This window comes from Cryptomeria japonica, chromosome 5 (genome assembly GCF_030272615.1).
Source record: "Cryptomeria japonica chromosome 5, Sugi_1.0, whole genome shotgun sequence".
In the NCBI taxonomy this organism is placed as follows: Eukaryota; Viridiplantae; Streptophyta; class Pinopsida; order Cupressales; family Cupressaceae; genus Cryptomeria; species Cryptomeria japonica.
In genome coordinates, this window is record NC_081409.1 from 564,862,323 (window position 1) to 564,882,322 (window position 20,000).

At 36.2% G+C, this 20,000-nt stretch overlaps 1 protein-coding gene across 3 annotated transcripts in view; it reads left to right on the forward strand.

Moving 5' to 3' along the window:
- Nucleotides 1-1,249: 1,249 nt before the first annotated feature.
- Nucleotides 1,250-20,000, forward strand: part of LOC131074935 (uridine/cytidine kinase UKL1, chloroplastic) — a 214,480-nt gene continuing 195,729 nt past the window's right edge. The window contains exons 1-2 of one of the 3 annotated variants that reach the window (XM_058011678.2): nucleotides 1,263-1,394; nucleotides 1,548-1,684. The gene's annotated coding sequence lies outside the window, so the exon portion shown is untranslated. Of the gene's footprint in view, nucleotides 1,395-1,547; nucleotides 1,685-20,000 lie in introns of all 3 variants that reach the window. The other 2 variants (XM_058011679.2, XM_058011677.1) reach the window with 2 other exon arrangements.

Here is a 20,000-nt window from a genome sequence, read left to right on the forward strand (position 1 = left end):
ATATATGAAGGGAGAGGGAGAGAAATATGGGGAGATAGAGGAAGAGATAGACATATATTGGAAGAGGAGCAAGATATATATATAATGAATGATAAAGAGATAGATAGTGGGATACAAAGGGAATAAGGGAGGAAGATATAGGGAGAAATAGAGAGAGAGGGAGAGATATAGATAAAGAGAATTATAAAGAAATGAAGAGGGATAGGGAGAGAGATAGAGATGGAGAAAGGGAGGGAGAAACAAAGAGTGTGTTTATGAGTGAGAGAGAGAGAATAAGTAGGGAAAGATATAAAAAAAATAAAATAAAAGATAATTATTCCACAAAAAATTAAAATTTAATAAGACAAATGTATAAATTAAATTAATTCTATTATCCTTTAAAATTATTATTTGTAAATTCATAAGATAAAAATAACTAAAATTAAATTTTAACTTAATTTAAATTAAACCTTAAAAGAAGAAGATGATGATTAGAATAATTTAATAAAAAATAAGATATAATATCTTACTAAAATAATATTAAATTAAACTATATTCTTATCAAAAGAACATTGAAATAAAATATAGATTTCTAATTCAAAAATAAGTATTCTATAATAATTAAAATTTTAATAAGACAAATAACTATAAATTGAATGGATTCTAATAATTTTGAATTATTATTTGTAATTTCATTAAAAATAATAAATAATTAAAATAAGATTTTCACTTAATGAAAAGTAACCATTAAAAAAATAGGAAAAATAACTAATTCTTTCTTTTTAATAATTTTGTCTTTTTCAATTTTGAAACTTAAAAAAAATATAGAATATTCAAATAAAAGAAGATATCATTAAAAAAAATTATTATTAAAAGAGAAAATAGTAGATTTTTCTTTTATACACATTCTTTTTCTAAATAATCATATTAAAATATGTTTTTTTGATTTTTTATCATTTTATTTTAAATTAATATTAATGTAAATATACTATTGCATCCTTCTAGTCAATTTTGAAGCATTGATTCAATAAATAAGTTGAAAACTTCATATAGGATATGCATGTTTTTTTTTTCATCTTCTAGTCAATTTTGAACCATTGATTTCAATAAGTAAGTTGAAAACTTCATATAAAGTATGGGTTGAGCATATATATATATATATATATATAAAAAAATATCGATAAAAAATAATATTAAAATCAGAATATATATACTAATTTAAAATTATTTAAACCTATTAAAATATAATTGGACAGGAACGCGAGTGAGCTTTTCTTTTAAAACAATAAAACAGATTATGATAGGGGGAGGTCCGTACGACATAAAACGACAATATAAAAACAGCATAACAGACGCAGATGGGTGAAATCTGTACATAAGTTTCCGAAATCTCAAGGGCATCAACAAATAACCAGGTGCGACTGCGAAATCACATTCGAATTTATGCAAACTTAATTTTTTTGATTTGTTCGTGCATAACAAGTGTTTCAATTTTCATGAGCTAAGACCATGTTTTCACTCTCGTAGAGAAAAGCCTCTAATGTTTTGACATTTTCTCTTATGCTTAGAAAATTTACTTAATTTAGGGCATAAGATTGCGATCTGGTGGCATAATATTGAAATGCCGCACTTTTGGCTGCATTCAACCTGTACAACTGTGAAACTCGGATAACACCGTGAGTGGTTGAGTGCTTCAGGCAGAGAGGTATACACTCTGTCTCATTTCACCCTAAGACGATACTCACCCTTAGTCATATTTTTTAAACTACATTTTTTCAAAACTGAATTACAAGCAACCTGTTGGTATTCGGTGCATGAATAGTCGGTCTCATATGATATAGTGCAGATGATGGAGGGATGTCTCTTCCGCCAAATTTGCCTTGGCGTTTACAGGCAGCTTCATCCCTTATTTGATACTTCCAGGGAATTAAGCTTTGGCGAGCTTTTTTGCAAGCTAGCATTCCCCACCAGTTGAACTTCGAATCACAGGGCGATCGGACCACATTTGAATTCCTACTTTGCAACAACGCGGGGACTTGGAAGTCCGGCAGTGTTGCAATTTCTGTGTTATTTATACTTAAGGAAAATTGGGGATAATTTTGCGATTAGTGTCAATCGGGCCTCAATGCCTCTAATTGACACCAATCCGGTTAATAAGGGACAATTACACCTGACCTGCCCAACCTTCACTGCTGTAGTTGTCCCCTCTTATTGCTAGGTTAGCCCTTCCAAACCATAGAGAGGCCACAATTAGGCATACATATAGTACACATGTTCTTAAGAAAAGTAGCGATCTGAGTTAGAAAAACTGGGACAAAAAGTGAGAAACGACACCTGAAACATAGCCCCAAAATCTTTGGGGAAAAATTAGCAAACCAAAAATATATGATTTATTTAAAAAATCTAGGATTTAATTGGGAAAAACTTGGGTTTTCAAAATAAGAAGAAAAACGTCATAGTTACCTATGGTACTGGTACTGGTACTGGTATGGGAAATAGGGATGGGTACTAAAATGCTTAAAATTAGAATTAAAGCTAACATTTTAAAGTATTGAGTTGTATTGATATTTGATAATCATCATGATGATAGAATTTTTTTTTAAAAACTATAATCACTTGGACATGTCAAAGAAACTAGGAGGTGAATCCTGTTTTTTTCAAAAAAAAAAAGTATGGGGAAACTTGGAGATAATTGCATTTTCAATCATTTGATAAAACTTCAATGCATGTACAAATCTTAAGGCTTTTTATTGTTTCGCTTCATATTCTTACTTCTTTGGGATTTAATAAGGAAATTTTCTATCACAAAAAGAACTTGTAAACTTTAATGAAAAAAAATAAAAATTACAAGTCTATTAGTATATTTAGTTATTTTAATTTTTGTCAACCACATATCAACACTTTTTAACAATTAATGTAATATATGTGATATCTTTGAAAAAGCTCTATTGGAAGTTTCCTCATTTAAAGGGATGCTTATATGAGATGTATAGATGCGATGATACTTAATTTGAAGTCTCCTAATGCCTGGAGATGTCTTTGTACAATTCTTTGTGACAGGGATGTGTTTCTAGTGAGAGACAAGTAGTAGGGGTTAGGGTATGAGTCTCTTGGTAACTGTGAAAAATATAAAAGAAAGAAAGAGAAAACCTACTATGTCTTTAACCTAAAGGCATTTTAATAGCATAGAGCTATAGAGAGTGAATAAAAATGAGAGTGGGGATATGGAGTAGCAGCTCCTAGTAGGGTTGAGGGGTGGCACCCCTCATGGGTTTGGAGGTCGCCCTTAGTGTACTCCTTGTTATGATACAAGACAAAGTTGATATTAATTTTAGGATCAGATTGTAGCAAATAGATAGCAATAACAGAAAGCAAATCAATGTGCACAAGGAACACCAAGAATACCCTGGGAAAACCTCCCCCTTGGAGGTGAAAAACCCAGCTATAGATCTCAGATCTTATTATGCAATAATCAGAAGTATCTTACAATATGGCTTCGACACTTGAAGCAATCAGAACCAGCAAACTATGCACAATAGGATAACGCCTTCAACCAAGGATATACAAATGATAAACTTATCTCTAAGAATAGGGTATCTGCTGTTAAGGAGGTTCGCTGCCTCAGAGATAGTGTTCGCTGCTCTAGGATGAAGATCGCTGTCATCAATGATAGTTCGGAGCCTTCAACTGAAGTTCGCTGTCCACAAGATGAAGTTCGCTACCCTTGAGGACAGTTCGTTGTCTGTAGAATGAAGATCGCTGTCATCAATGATAGTTCGGAGCCTTCAAATGAAGTTCGCTGTCCACAAGATGAAGTTCGCTACCCTTGAGGACAGTTTGCTGTCTCTAGAACCTTGTTCACTGTCATTGCAAGATGGTTCGCTATCCTTAAATTATAGTTCACTGACTCAGAGAAACAATTTGCTGAATGAAGGATATAATTTTCTGATTGAAGACAATTCGCTAAGTGTATATTGATACAATGACTAAGCCTTTGTATATATATGTGACTCAGCCTCCTAATTCACTCTAGGTTGGCCCTTTCAACTTGGCACCAAAACATAGGGTTAAGATTACAAGATACATAAGATAGGGCCTGCCCTATTCACAAGTTACATTCAATATAGGACCACAAGTTACATCGCCCAATTAGGGTCAGACCAAATTACAAGTTACATTTATATATGGCCCGTCGTATCCACAAGTTACATTATATATAGGTCTTGCCCAATATTCATAGCAAGACATAATTACAAGTTACATGTATTTGGGCCCAGCCCTAAGTGGTTCGGATTGTATGAGAGGTAATACATAGGAATTTTAATTGTCATTGACAACATTAAAATTCAATAATCAGGTATCCAAGCTAGCTACAATTTTCAACACTCCCTCTTAGCTAGGGGGGATAGTTGCCACTTGTCATGATCCATTCATGACCTTCATCTTGCATTGCCCGCAAGGATGAATGTATAAGCTCCATAGAGTATACCTGCAATAAAACACATATATATCATGAACTCATTTCATGATGTGCATCTTGCATTGCCTGCAGAGGATGGATCCACCTTGCATTGCCTACAGAGGGTGGAAGAGGTCTTACACCTCAGCCTTCTCCCAGAGAAGGATACAATGTCACCTTGCATTGCCCGTAGAGGGTGAAAGAGGTCTTACACCTCAGCGTTCTCCCAAAGAAGGATACAATGTCACCTTGCATTGTCCGCAGAGGGTGAAAGAGGTCTTACACCTCAGCCTTCTCCCAGAGAAGGATACAATGTCACCTTGCATTGCTCGCAGAGGGTGACCACACCTTGCATTGCCCGCAGATGGTGGAAGACGCAAACTAAATTGCATCACTAGGATTGAGACTCCCTCTCAATCAATACTGTGTTCTCCACAATTCCAAGCTTCTCACTGAAGTACTCAAACTTCACTTGAGCTAGAGGCTTGGTGAGAACATCTGAAACCTGTTCATCAGTGCTGATATATTTCAGCTGGATGGCACCTCTTTGTGCCATATCACAAACATAGTGATAATGAGTTTCCAAGTGTTTTGACCTGTCATGAAGCACAAAATTATTAGACATTTTAATACAACTCTGATTATCACAATAAATAACAGTGGATTCTCAAGGTTGTCCAAACAACCCAGCAAGAAGTTTGCGAAGCCAAACTGCTTCTCTAGTTGCCACACTTGAAGCAATGTATTCAGCTTGAGGACTGTTTCCTATTGGCCCAAGAGATCATAGCGGAATTTCTTGAAGTGCTTTTCCTGTCAATAACACTTCCAGCCCAATCAGAATAAGAGTAGCCTTCCAAATTGATCATTGTGTTGATTGGATACTTCAGCCCATAGCCAACTCTTCCATGCAAGTATCTCAGGATGTGCTTGGCTGCCACCAAGTGAACATGCTTTGGTTGGTTCATGAATTGGCTAAGTGCACTCATTGCATAGCAAATATTTGGTCTAGTGTTAACTAGATACATCAAGGATTCAATCAACTGCCTGTACTCTGAAGGATCTGCAAAATCAGAATTAGCTGCAGAAATACTCAACTTCTTTTAAGTTAGTTTCCATAGGAGTAGACATAGATTTACAATCCATCATATCAATGACATATTTTCTTGACTAAGAATAAGATCTTTGCCATACTTCTAGTCCTAGACAGTAATGCATTAGGCCTAGATCCTTCATTCCAAATTCAGTGGCTAATTCTTTCTTACATCTAATGATGAGACTATCTCCAACAGTTAGAAATAAATCATTCACATATATATAAGAAACAAAATTAACAGTTCACTATTGAATACTTTTAAAGTGAAGATTAGAATCAACATGATTCTTGCAAGATCCTAAACTAATCAAAACTTGTCAATCTTCTCATACCAAGCTCAAGAAGCTTGCTTGAGGTCGTAAAGAGCTTTTCTTTAATCTGCACACATGAGATTCTCTATCTTGATTCTCATAACCTTCTAGTTATTCAATATAGACAACATTAAGAAAACAGTCTTTATATCTAACTTCCAGCCTGCAGCATTAGCTATAATGGTTCTAATATTAGTATATCTAGCATTAAGAGCAAATTTTTCCTTCTAACTATGAGCTACACATCTAGCTTCATATTTTCAAAAAAAAAACTTCCATATGGAACTCCCTCTTGATTCTTAATATAAAATTGTGGTAATCAAGTCTCATGAAGATTGCATAATATAAGAATCAATCAAGGAAGGCAGCCATAAATCAAAGATGAGAAATGCCAATCTTTTCCTTACTTCACTTTTACAAAATGGACCCATAGCACAATCATTATGATCAAGGCATATCTAACTTCCAGCTTGCAACATTAGCTATAATGGTTGTAATATTAGCATATCTAGCAGCAAGAGCAAATGTTTCCTTCTAACTATGAGCTACACATCTAGCTTCATATTTTCAAAAAAAAACTTCCATATGGAACTCCCTCTTGATTCTTAATATAAAATTGTGGTAATCAAGTCTCATGAAGATTGCATAATATAAGAATCAATCAAGGAAGGCAGCCATAAATCAAATATGACAAATGCCAATCTTTTCCTTACTTCACTTTTACAAAATGGACCCATAGCACAATCATTATGATCAAGGCATACCTTCGAGTGAAGAAATCAAGCTCCCTCTTAAGCTTGCAGGCATGGTAATTCAAGAATCTCTTGAAGAGAAGCATCAACATGAGTAACTTATCTCCTTATTGACTAGACTTCCACCATTGACAACATATGCCAAGATTGCTCAAAAGGATATTGCCAGTCTATGATCAACTTCAACCATAGTGCAAAGCTACACAACATTCTAAAATTGTTTTCCATAGTTGAATAACAGAGAGTTAGCTATATCAGAAAACTAAGGCAAGTGTATGACTTTTGAAAACATTTTACAAAATCTATAAGCAAGGTATATAAGCCAAATTGTCTTTCCAGCCAATGCGTATAATCAGATATGAGTATCAACCACTAAAAAAAAAAAGGAAACACATTGTAATTGAGCACAAGTGTATGATCAAAAGCCAACTTCAATAAGTTAGATACCTCATTCACCTTAGGTTTCATCATCAAGAGAATACTTACTTCAAAGAATGTAATAGGCAGTATGCTCAAATTGAAGAGATAATATCACAATGAATATTATGTGAGGATGAGAAAGCCATGAAAGAAAATGCATTAGAGCTAAAGGCAATCCTCTACACAAGAGGAGCAAAGCAAGTTATAATAAAAATATAACAAGGATCATGAGGGCTTTTACGAAGAGCTGATGAGAACCAAGAGTTGCACAGTCACAACCCTACATGACAACCTTATACAAACATAAAACACCCATAGAACAGAAGATACAGCCCATAAAAGATTTGATGCAAATCAAGAGACACACCATAAGAGTATATAACTCCAAAGCCGCAAGACTATTGATCATTTCAAGGCTTAGATAGAATACGGTGCATCAGAACTATGCAGCAAGTACCATAAAGGATTAGATCATAATATGAAGACAGTAAGGTCATCATTGGGCATAGATACTAAATAGGATAACTAAGACATCTTACCTTTACATGCCTACCACACCAATGACTAAGGCTCCATTTTTCTGAATCTCCTATAAATTTATTCATCTTCCTATTTCTGCTTGCTGTTATATCCATCATAATACTCCTAGATTTATATCTGAATACACATGCTGAAGTCTTAAGTGCCAAGGATGTATTTAGATCAATGCATAAACCACATCAAATAGGTTGAGAGATAAACATACTCAAAATAGAGAGTAGGGCATAACTAACTTCAATAATTCAAACTGGATTATAACAAATTCTTAACACAAGAACAAAGCTCGAACTAGGGTGATTGTTACAAACCGTAGGAAGATAGTTATGCAACCCTTAAAGGAATACTGAGATCTGAAAACAAGTGCACAAACCGCCATATGAAAGCACCCTCAGATGAAGTAGTTAACAAGCAAGGGAACACAGATGCAAATCTCCAAACCAAGTGGACCCTACAATTGAGAATAGAGGAATGAGAACACCTGAAATCTTGCTCTTGCTATCATCCCATCGATGCCCTCAATTTGCCAACAGGTATATTGTCCAGATTTGTTGCTGATTCATGCTAGCCCTAGTCCTGCAAAAGAAGTAATACAAGATTTGTAAAAGTATTGTAATTTCCAATTTGAAGAACAGGTTATATGCAGAATGGTGTATTTTAATTTTGATATTATGGCTATGAAACTAATATTGCTATCTTTCTTTTACTGCAGGTTAGGAGAATGAACATGTATCGATTTCAATGTCAGTTCCTTTGGTTTGAATGATGTATAAGTAGAAGGGTGACCACGATCAAGTGGCACCTTGATCGGACATGTCTTTTAGACATGTTCGACCAAGATGTCACTTGGTCGTGACCCTTACTTATCTTTAACCGATCCATAACTAATCGGTGCTTCAAACATTAATGTATCGGTATAGTGATAACAGTGCTTATACCCGATAATGAATCGTTTAATGCTTATGAACATACCCGATGATGAATTGGTATTATGAATCAGTTAATGCTTATGAACATACCCAATGGTGAATCGGTATCATGAATCGATTAATGCTTATGAACACATCCGATCATGAATCGGTATTTGTTAATTGTTTCAGATAAAACATATCCGATAATGAATCGGTATCAAAGCATATAATATAAAGTAAACAGTAACAATTACGGTTAGCATTATATGCTATCGGGTTAATACCCCGATAGCATATTAATGCCGATTCATATATGAATCGACATTAGTATGCTATCGGGGTAGTAGCCCGATAGCCCTTTAGATTGACGCTTAACATAGTTAAGTAGATCGTCAATCTAATCCATCATTATCCAATATCAATAGCACAATTATGATCAATGTTATAGTCTGATAAACATAAAGCATGAATAAGTAAACTAATAATAGAGTAGAGAGTTAGGAGAGTCTTATCTTGTAGAAGCTACTAATGCATTAACACTCCCTCTTAGCTTTTGGAAGATAGATAAAGTAACTTGCATCACATTTCTTTTCATAATGTCAGTCTCCAAGAATATATATCATCTATACATATGATATGAAGTATCATCAGGACATAGGATACAAATATAAGATTTTACTCTATGTATCACCCAATCATATGATATAAAGAATTCATCATTTTATTATAACAAAATATCACCTAGACACGTGATATTAGTATTGCCTAAACACGCAATACTGAGGATAAACATATGAGGATGGTTAAATTCTCATCTTATCTATATTGTGATATGTGCACAAACATTTTATTCAAAAGTTTTATCACAACATCATCATGGCACATCCATGACATACCAGAGATCCAACATGATAGCTGGTTTGAGAATCATAAGATCGTCACCTTATGATGTCTGCATACAAGTGTTCATAATCTGAGAAATCGTCACCTCTTAGATATGAACACAGGGGGTAAAACCCATAATGTCTCAACATGACAAAAGAAGTTTACATTTTCAACATCTTATTTACAAAGCAGATTACCTTTCTATCATACCTAAACCTTTTCTGAAGTGATCAACCTTCACTCTGGAAAGTGGTTTGGTCAGAATATCTGTAGTCTGATCTCCCGTACTAACATATTCTAATTTGATCACATTTTTGTCTACCATGTCTCATACATAATGGTATGGGATCTCAATATGTTTGGATCTATCATGGAATACTGGATTCACTGAAAGTTTTATGCAACTTTGATTGTCGCAGTGGATGATTGTAGGTTTCATCGGATCACCAAACAATCCCACAAGCAACTTTCTAAGCCACACCGCTTCTCGGGCGGCCATGGAGGCTGCAATGTATTCGGCCTCGGTGGAACTTTGCGCTACAGAAGACTGCTTTCTGCTGATCCAAGATATCATGGCTGATCCCAAACTGAAGCAGCACCCAAAGGTGCTTTTCCGATCATTCACACTTCCAGCCCAATCTGAATCTGAGAATCTGTGTAGATTAAGATCAATTTTCTTATACTTGAGACCAAGGTTTAAGGTGCCTTGTAGATATCTCATAATGTGTTTTACTGCTACCAGGTGTATCTCCTTTGGCTCACACATAAACTGACTCAAGGCATTTACTGCATAGCATATATCTGGTCTTGTATTTACCAGATACATAAGAGACCCAATCATTTGCCTGTATAGAGTGGGGTCAGTAGAAGGTGATTCTGCTGCTGCTTCTTTGAGTTTATGAAGATTGGTCTCCATTGGAGAGGTCATAGGTCTGCAGTTAAGCATTCCAAATCTCTTCAGAATGTCTAATGTATACTTGCCTTGGTTTAGAACAATGTTATCAGGATTCTGCCATACTTCCAACCCTAGGAAATAATGAAGGAATCTCAAGTCCTTCATATCAAATTCTTTGGATAGCTCTTTCTTGCATTGATCTATAAGGTGATCTTCTCCAGAGATTAATAAGTCATCAACATATAAAATTATTATTAGCATATCACCTTTGTTCTGTTTGTAGTAGAGATTAGGATCTGCATCATTTTTAGAGAAGCCTAGTTTTGATAGATATGTGTCAATTCTTTCATACCAGACCCTGGGAGCCTGTTTGAGCCCATATAGAGCTTTCTTGAGTCTGCACACATGAGATTCTGCATGATGGATCTCAAACCCCTTAGGTTGCTCTAGGTATACTTCTTCAGATATCTCTCCATTAAGAAAAGCTGTCTTTACATCCATTTGATGTACCTTCCATCCCTTAGCTGTTGCAATGGCTAGTACAGCCTTGACTGAGGTATATCTGGCTACAGGAGCAAATGTTTCTTCATAGTCTATTCCTTCCTTTTGAGAGAATCCTCTGGCTACAAATCTTGCCTTATATTTTTCAATGCTGCCATCTGCTGCATGTTTGATCTTAAAAAGCCATTTAGAAGAAACAACAGACTTCTTAGTTGGCCTAGGAACAATTTCCCATACATCATTTTTCATTATGGATTGATATTCTTCAGACATAGCATCTTTCCATACTTGATGTTTAAGGGCATCTGTCACATTGTCAGGTTCGTTTTTAGATAGATCATTCATAAGAGCAACATAACTAGTAAATTTATTAGGTCTTTTGCTTTCTCTGAAGGTTCCAGAAGGAGCAACAAACCTCTGAGCTTCTTCTACTGTTTTGGTGGCCCATAGTGGTCTTTTCTTGAGATTTCTAGGTGAGTTTTCGTTTTCATTTTCAGTTTCATCTAGATTCTCCCTCTGAAACTCAGGGGCAGGATCTTCATCTAAGTTAGAGGTGGGTACATAGATTTCAGGTTCTATGAAGTTCTGAGCTCTTTTGAAAGCTAGATCCTCTTCAAATATTACATCCCTACTTAGTTCAATATTTCTTTGACCAGGTACATAGATTCTGTAGGCTTTGGAGGTTTCACTATATCCTACAAGTAATCCTCTTTTTTCAGAAGGCTTTGGAGGTTTCACTATATCCTACAAGTAATCCTCTTTTTCCAGAAGGCTCTAGTTTTAGTCTCTTTTCTTTAGGTATATGGATATAGACAGGGCATCCAAATATCCTAAGGTGGCTAATATTAGGCTTAATCTTAGTGAATACTTCTTCAGGAGTTTTGTCCTCAAGATGGGAGTGAGGGCACCTGTTTTGTATATATACAGCGGTGCTGGATGCTTCAGCCCAGAGATTTGTGTTAAGGTTTTGATCTAGGATCATGGCCTTGGCAGCTTCAACTATGGTCCTATTTTTCCTTTAAGCTACCCCATTTTGTTGAGGGTTATAAGGTATAGTAAGCTCCCTCTTAATCCCATTATCTCTACAAAATTTTTTAAATGAATCTGATGTGTATTCTCCCCCATTGTCGGTTCTTAGGGTTTTAACTTTGTTTCCTGAGTGGTTTTCAGTTAGTGATTTAAATTCTTTAAATCTAGAGATGATCTCTTCTGATTCTTTACTTTTCACAAAGTAGATCCAAGTCTTCCTAGAGTAGTCATAACAAATATTACATAATACAAGAATCCCCCTAGAGAGGCTACGGACATAGGTCCGCATACATCAGAATGAACTAATTCTAGAATTTTGCTAGTTTTCCTAGTACTATTTTGAAATGCACTTTTAGTATTCTTACCTAGGGCACATCCTTTGCATGCCCCTGAATGATCTTGCTTTAACTTGGGTAGACTTGTGACAAGGTTTCCCATCGAAGATAAAGCTCTAAAATTCAGATGACCTAATCTTCTATGCCAAACTTCATTTGCATTAGTGGCTTCATGGATTAGGGCTAGATAAGGTTCTGTGCACAGTTCATACAGATAGCCCCGTCTCTGTCCACTGGTCTTTGCCTTCTTGATGGAGGAGTTCTTTGGCCAAGCCAATACTTTGTTGTCCATGAATGTCACTCTGTATCCGTTATCTTCTAGTGCCGATATAGAGACTAGATTTCTTTTGATGCCAGGGACATATAGTACTCCTTCAAGCCGCAAAGTTATGCCTGTCTTCAATTTGATGGTGCAGGTTCCTACTCCTCTGACTGGATGTGTGGAGTCATCTCCAATGGTTACGTCCTCATCACTATCCTTTGTCATGGAATCAAGTACTTCTCTAAACCTAGTGATGTGCCTGGATGAACCACTGTCAATCACCCATGAGTTGATTTTGTTAGAAGTTTGACTTGTGAGTGCTGAATAGAATACGTATTTCCCGGAGTCATCTTCCCCTTTAGTCTTTCCCGCTTTAACAAATGTAGCATGTTTCTTTGTTCTTTCTGGGCATTTTGCAACGAAGTGTCCGAACTGATCACATCTGTAACATTGAATGTGAGATAAGTCCTTCTTTGAAGTATTCTTGCTTTGACGACCTTTTCTCTTTCTAAACTGCCTTTTCTTGTTATGCTTGGCGGTGTTGGTGTTTAGAACTTGTAGGTCTTCATCTATATTCTTGTGTTTCATTCCCATCTTGTTCAATCTTGATTCTTCTTGGAGACAGTCATCCCTTAATCTTTCAAACTTGGGATTTTTGGACCTTGCACTGATGCCTTGGACGAATGTGCTCCATCCACTAGGCAACCCGTCTAAAGCAATGAGTGTTAATTCTTTGCTTTGGATCTCATAGTCTAGAGTTGCAAGTTCATCTTTTAGAACTGATATCCGCATAAAGTAGGCGTTGATTGTCTCCCCTTTGTTCATGGTGATGTGATTTATTTCTCGTTTTAATGCTAGAGTTTGACTTGCATTCGATATCTCAAATGTGCTTTCAAGAGCTTTGAACATTTTATAGGCTGTTTGATGTTTTCTTATGATGGGCATTATGTTGTTTCTTACCCCATCAACTATTATTTTTATTGCCTTTTCATTTCCCTCAATCCATGCTGATTTGTCAGGTTCATTTTCGGGTTGAACATTTTTGGTTTGAACAAACGAATCCACTTTGTTCTCCTTTAAGATCATTTGAATTCTGAATTTCCAGGCTGAAAAATCATCGCCACCTCCGAGTCTGTCTTCGAATCTAATAGCATTGGCCATTTGAAGAAATGTGATGTAGTATATAAACTTGTTCTTAAATTTGTTTCACGAAATTAAATAGCCTCAAGTTCGGTCAACCTGGCTTTGATACCATGTAAAAGTATTGTAATTTCCAATTTGAAGAACAGGTTTGTTTGTCCCATTTGTGAAATAGTGAAAGTTCAAACTTTGGGCGACAAAAGTTAAAATATTGTTAACCATTGAAAATTTTCACAAGTTGATGGAAGATACTCGCATGCATTTCATGTGGTTTCATTGTCTTCATGCATCTTCAAATGGTCATGGTTGTTTCAATTTATTTTGGAGGGTACAATGGTTGAAAGAGGGCTATTTTCCATTTTAGTCGAAGTCCTCAGAGTGATCCAAATTTAGGTTTGTAGAGGAAATGTTGGCGAACAAAAGTAATAAATGATATTCATTTTTCGTATAAGAGACGACTAATGTTTTGAAAGTATTGACAAAGAAGACTTATGGCATTCTCATGTCGTCACAAACATTGATATTCATTACCATCAATATCAACACTTACTCTGATCACTCATATTAAACAAACCCAAAGCCGTATCATTCACATGAGAGTTCGGCCTATAGCAGCCAAGTGTACAAGTGTAATAGATCATTTGTAGATGTGTGTGCAGAATGGAATAAAATGATTGCAGGCTTCTCACAAAATGTATGAATTGAAATTACAAATCTCTTAAACAATTCCAAATACAGATGTATTAGTCTCGCATGAACTGTGTGACATAAATGTTGGAGTTCAAAGACTTTCAAGCGAATACAATCTGCAAGTATAAAGCCAAATCCTCCTGCCTCTCTCATGACATGCAAACATCCATGAAGCAGGGACGAGTTGAGAGCTCAATTCATTTAGCTGATGCAAATCGACGACCATGTGTATTGTACTAAAATGACAAAAAGGAAAATCTTGTTAGATGTTGTGTGCACAATAAGGAAGCGTAGACAAGGCATATGACTTGATGTTATTCGAAGCCTTGAAATAGAACATGCACTAAACAAACTTGGTGAAAAGACTTCGAAAACTTTGAATTAGATGCAAATACAAAGTCAAAGGCGTAAAACCATAATGCAGCAACCTTCACCAACATTCTATTTGCCCGCTTTCTGCTATAGAACAAATATTTGTAAGGTCGGTAATGAAGTGTTAAGCACTCAAAATGGCATTATGATGTTAAAATCGTCAAGTTGGAACAAATTATTAAGTGGCCGATCACATACTCTTGCTCATCAAAGAGTTCGTTATTTTAACTTATTTTTGGTAAAATTGCAAGTGAGCCGCGATACATTCTTTCATCGGTCATTTGGAAGAAAGACACAAGTTGCCGATAATGCCCAAGCATCCGCAAATTGTTCAAGTTGAAGTAGCCGATAGCTCTTTTATCACTTTATGTCTTATCAAATTTACAAAGTGCTAAACATTGGCCGATACGTATGCTGAGTATTCAACTCGCATTCAAACTCGAAGTTCTCTCTCCACTCAAATCGGTAATTGCATCAAACTTACTAATGCATGAGATGATATCGGTAAGTTGACCAAAAAGATAAATAAGCCGAAAGCAAATATCAGCAACCAACTTTCAGATTTAAGTCATGTTTAAAGCAAAGTATGAATTGGTTGTTATCGGCAACTTGGCAAAGATGATCAACATGCCGATACCTCTCTAATTGAAAAATGGCACCTCCATAAAGCTCGCCTAAAACCCCAGTTGGCGGAAGGAACTTACCACGTGGCCATGAAGGAAGGCGGAGTTCAGTTTGTAACTACCTTCACCATTTGCTTTGCATGCCGATAAAGATGCATAATGTGCTACCCAACTCCACTTGCAAATATCAAAGATGAAGTATTATGTTTAGATGTGTATTCTGCAGATTATCGATAACAATAATAAAAAAAAGTCAGTGAATGATATGCAAGAAAGGAGAATATATGCTTTGCGTGTCTATTTTCATATTATTTGCAGCTGAAATAACTGCGTGAGCATTACATGAATCCTCTGACTCGGTGGAAGACGTAAAATCCAGAGTTAAAGCCTGCTATTCCTCCTCGTGGATATGGAGAAATGAAAGTCTTGCAGAATGTATCGATGATGCACAAGAAGTACGCAGCAATGTATGGAGTCATCAGATGTTCCAGAGTTTCTCAGAAAGGATACTATCTCATGGACAACTGTGAATAGCAATATGCCACCTTCCTTAGCGTCCTCACTCCTGCATGTAGATATGAAGGCTTTATAACAGTGCGTTGAGGGATTTGCTCAAATATTTCAAAGAAATATGATCATTATTGAGCTAGGTTCTGAGCATGAAAGACCAATATTCTCTCTACTGGTGCAAAATTCAAGTGTTGGAAGTGGCTATAGACATTTATGAAAGCATAAAGATTAGAGTTTTGATTATAATCTTGTCAGCCTGCCTGTATACAAACCAGACAATATATGGGGTTGGGATAATTTATTGAACACATCACTGAAGCCTTCAAGTTGCAATATGTGTAGCATATTTATTTAGTTGGTTTCAAAATCAAGGAAATACAAGTATGGCAGTATAGACACAAGGTACAGACTGTGTATAGAATGCCATGATTGTGGAAAGTAGGCAAGCGGTTTAGTAGAAGTTTGCAATCAAAATGAAATTGATGTAGAATATTCTACATACATGAGATTTTTCTTTTGACAGAAAGACTCCAAGAAATGAACATATGAAGGCATAAAACCCTTTTGTACGAAGCATTGTAGTTTGAATTTTGTAGTGTTGTATGCCGAATATAGAAGCATAAAGGTATTCTGCCCTGAGAAACCAATTCTCACCTCAAATATTCTTATTTTCTCGTGAACATGCTGATACACTGAAGTATAAAAGCTAAAGGTTGTAAACTTCTTCATATGAAAGAATCTGCAAAAATACCATCATGAAGTACAAGGCTCAGGAGTATGAGTATGCCCCGATGATCAACACCATGTTTCCGGAGGTTAATGATACCAAGATTGGGCATATTAATTTGCAGGAAATCAAAAAGTTCTTCATGGAAGGCAACAGATCAAAGTTGTCCTGTAGAGTGGCAGGAAGCGGCTTGATTGAAGCAGCATGTTTTCCCATAGCAATTCAATGTACAGATTTGATGATAGAATGCTCAAAAAGATATAATCTAGATGCAAGAGAGATAAGAGCTGCAGATGGATCCTTAATGGCCAAACTTGATGGAATTTCAATAGCTATTATTCTTCGTTTGCCATATAAGGAAAAGTTCACTCACATCGATAAGCAAAAAGCTTACAAATACTTCAGCGATAATAGAAGCAAGTGCCTCAACAATCTGGCTAAAGAATGGATGGTTGCACCACGAGGAGGACAGTCTTAGCTTCCAAAAACACTCCATCGTTCTCTTTTCATCAAAGAGATTTGTTACCTGATTATCTTACTCCATAGAGTGACAGGAAGTCCTGATTCCACTGAGTTCGAAATGTGGATGTACCTCTTCATAACAGTCATCTCTGCCGGTAAGCAATTCATTGACTGGGGCCATTTCATCAGCAACTGCATACATGACCAGTTAGTGCACTTCAAAACAAGTCAACGCTTCCATATGACCTCTTACTTGATATATGCTATTGCTAATTTGAGGTCATGGCCAGGGTTAAGTACTAATGGTGTCCTGAATCAAGAAACTCAAGTTTACCATTATTACAAGCAATTGCAACTTGAGGAAAGCTTTGTGTATTTCAGGCGGGTGAATGATGCTTTCACAATGTGGGCAGTAAGGTTATTACAAGGAGACATTGCCACCAGAATATCAAAGGAAGCCGCTAAATTGATAAAGAAATATGGAAGTTTCTTCATCCAGTTTCCGAGATTTACCTATCTTCGAGTAGGAGGATTTGAAGGTTATCCACACAAGTTACCCAGATATGTTGATGAGAAGCTCATTTTAGTTGAGCTTTGTCGGCAATTGGTTTCAGTTCAAAAGAAATGTAGAGATAGAAAGAATAAAGGGGTAGCCTTTCCTATTTGTCTCGGGCACTATAGATGTGAGTCAAGTTCAAGAGCAGATGTGGCAGAAAAAGCTTTATCTAAGATCAACTTGTATCCATACCAGATGAGGTTCCCTTTTGATAGCAAGGATTATGTCAAGAACAACGTAAAGTTAGGTCCTGGCTATTTTCATTTTCCTAATCTCGAAGACTTTTGGGAGGATTGCGAAGATGAGTTCGAGGTTAGAAAAAGAGATTGGACAAGGTTAACTATGAAGCAAATGAAAGATTTCAAGATGGATTAGACCATAGAAGGCATTGAAGATGATGGATCTGATTTGATTGATCCTATCTATTTTGAGCAAGTTTAGTCCCAGCCACTTCCCAGTTTGAATTGGGCAGATCTGGAAATGAGAGATGTCAGAGAAAGAACAAGTTTTGTAATCAAGAATTCTGAAGCCTGGATTAAGAAGAAGATTACCAAATGACTGCTACCAGACCAACAAAGGAAACTCCAAGAAGAAAAGGAAATCAGCTTGAGAGCTCTACGTCACTGCATTCTTTCCATACTCCAGCTAGGGATACTCCTTCTTTCCAGACTACTCAAGGAAGTGATGGAGATGAAGACCCTCCAAGGAGGAACAATCTTCAGAACACATGTGGTGATGAACCTCGACAAAAGAGAAAGAAATCTAGAGCAAAAGGCATAGAAGAAGATTCTATTGCGAATCAAGAAAAGGATCAAGTTCCAGTGGAATTCTTGGATGACACGAGATTTGATGATGGAATGCATTCCATATCTCCCTCAGTTCCTATTGAATCCCCACGACAAGAAGTACGACAAAATACTTTAGTCATGGATTCATCATTTCCAAGCAATCCAAGTGATCAATTTGAAGAAATCAGAGAGGTGACAACAACACTGGTAGCAAGACAAGAAATGATCCAAGAGTCTACAGAAAATTCTTCTTTCCCATGGTTAGAACAAAGTCTATTGAAGAAGAGGAAGGTAGAAAAGCTGGTGGTACCTGAATTTAGTAGCATATCTGATCTCTTTGGAAGAGCTGAAAAACCGAAGAAACTCAAAGTATCCTCAAGAATAAAGACTGATCCAAATTCAAGGAATATGTTGCTTAGAGATTGCTCAACCCATATCTGAGAAAGATACAAATGAGGCCACCTCTGCGGACTTTGTTGTGACAAAGATTGATATGGGACCTTCTTCTCATGAGTCTGATATTCAGAACTTTAATGTGATGGCAGCCAGAATGGTGGAGAGAAGTGAAAAGGATAAGCAATCCAAGGATCAATTGAAACAACAAGTGCACACTTTGTCTTCTTACTTGAGATCCGTAGTTGATACCTCCACTATGCCACTAAGTGTAGATCGCCAGCCAATTATATTGACACCAGAAGGAGTAATTGAAAGGAATGTTATGGATAATCTTCAAAAATACCAAGCCTATGGAAAGGTAATTGAAGGTTGGGTAGAAAAGGTCAAAACTCTTGCATGTGATTTCCTAGTCCAAGCAAAATCTATCCATAATGAGGCCTTAATAAAGAAAAATACTATTGAGAAAGACTTGAAGAATGTCAAGAAAGAGGAAGCAGCTTGGAAGGAAATTGTGAATGATTTCAAACAAATGATAGAAATTGGAATGGACAGCCTTGCAACTGAGAAAATCCTGCCTAGTAATGAAAAAGATTATCTAGAAATATGGATAGAAAGCATTAACTGGAAACTAGTGATCATAGATCAAGTTTCATCAGAGTTAGAAAAGCTCATGCTTTCATGTGATCAAGTGTGTACCAAACTCCAAGGACAACTCACTGCTCTTCTCCCAGATGTGACATTGATGGAAGATTTGCAGGTGTTACAGAATAGCTTCCAGAACATGGTAGATTAGCAGCTTTTTAATAGGACAAACTTCAATGAAAATACCATGGAAAAATTGATTGATATTTACTCTTCCTTGAGAATCTCTATGTCTTAGATACTCAGCATGGTGACAGAACTAAGTGGCACTCATAGAAACTTGAAGACATGGAAAATGAGGATAGCCAACATCCTAATTCCCAAAGGAAAATCTGTCACTTCAGCCATCCGACTTTTTAGAATCTTCAGAGACAAAGGACCTGGACAACATAATGTGCCTACAGAAGCAACAACCTCATCGGCAACACAAGGAGTTAGCTTAGAATAAGTGCAGGGATGCATTTTGTATAGTCTTCATTTTTGTTGTGTTACTCGCATCATGTTTTTGTCTTTCTTTGTAAATAACTCTCATGATCGAGTTTCCTTTCTCTCATCTCTATTTCTTTATTGTAATAAAGGATAATCTTGGCTCTTTTCATATGAGGTAGTTATCCTAAGTTCTCATTTTGGGTAGTCATTCTAAATAGTTATTTTTCCCCAAATTGAGGAAGTTATTTCAAGTAGTTGAGGAAGTTATATAGTAGTTATAAAGGTGGTTAGGGTAG